This window comes from Odocoileus virginianus, unplaced genomic scaffold, assembly GCF_023699985.2.
Source record: "Odocoileus virginianus isolate 20LAN1187 ecotype Illinois unplaced genomic scaffold, Ovbor_1.2 Unplaced_Scaffold_1, whole genome shotgun sequence".
NCBI lineage: Eukaryota > Metazoa > Chordata > Mammalia > Artiodactyla > Cervidae > Odocoileus > Odocoileus virginianus.
Genome location: NW_027224263.1, coordinates 3,753,155 through 3,754,251, shown reverse-complemented (window position 1 = coordinate 3,754,251; position 1,097 = coordinate 3,753,155). Strand labels below are relative to the sequence as shown.

The following is a 1,097-nucleotide window of genomic DNA, read 5'->3' as shown; positions in this document are numbered from 1 at the left end:
TTGCGCCAATTTCTGTAGTACAGCAAAGTGATCTAGTTATACACACACACGTATTATTTTTTAATATTCTTTTCCATTATGGTATAAGGTATCTTTTAAAATCACTGATAAATATTAGATTTACATATAATATTTTTTAGTGCTTACAGCAAGATGTCCTTGCATTTGTGGTATCAGCCTCACAGCTGTGAAGGATTCTTACTTAGACTTCAATATTGTAGATGATAAGTGGTATATTTCTATATATACTATCTATAGTGTAATGCAAGATTTAGACTAAGTATAGGCAATATTACAAAACTTTTTTTTCCATTTATTTTTATTAGTTGGAGGCTAATTACTTTACATCATTGCAGTGGTTTTTGTCATATATTGAAATGAATTAGCCATGGATTTACATGTATTCCCCATCCCGGTCCCCCCTCCCACCTCCCTCTCCACCTGATCCCTCTGGGTCTTCCCAGTGCACCAGGCCCGAGCACTTGTCTCATAAAAATATGGAACGCTTCACGAATTTGTGTGTCATCCTTGCACAGGGGCCATGCTAATCTTCTCTGTATCGTTCCAATTTTAGTATATGTGCTGCTGAAGCGAGCACAATATTACAAAACTTATATTGCTCTCTCTCTGTGAATAGACTCCCACATGGTGTATATGAAACCTTCACAAAATGAACAGTACAACAGACCCAAGGTCTTGCTTCAAGTCAATGTAGACAAGAGGAGTTCCACGTCGGCTCCAACTATAAGCAGTCCCCAATCTAGGAATGAAATATTGGCCCCAAAATTAGAATCCAGCATGCATTTTCTTTTAGAAACATCATTCTGTTTGATGCTCATATCTCCAGGCCAGTCAACACAAGCCTCTTGAACCTTGAATAAAGCCAAATTATATAAAGCACAAATTAGTACCTGCTTAAGCTCAGTCCTAGGGGAAAGGGCGGAGGGTAGGAGAGAGGCGCAAGCGGGAAGTTTCCTTTCACTCTTCTGGGTAGGGCAGGTGAGAAAGGGGTGAAGAGCTGGCTCCAGGCAAAATCTCAAAGAAGGCGAAGCTTGTGCTTGCCAGCCTCCTCTCTCTCTGGGTCCCCCGTGCTGTCA

General features: G+C 40.6%; 1 non-coding gene across 1 annotated transcript; it reads right to left on the bottom strand.

Annotated features, from left to right (window-relative positions):
- Window positions 1-491: 491 nt before the first annotated feature.
- LOC139033295 (U6 spliceosomal RNA) lies at window positions 492-598 on the bottom strand. The gene has a single exon (XR_011485909.1). It is a non-coding gene; the product is annotated as a U6 spliceosomal RNA (small nuclear RNA).
- Window positions 599-1,097: the final 499 nt, after the last annotated feature.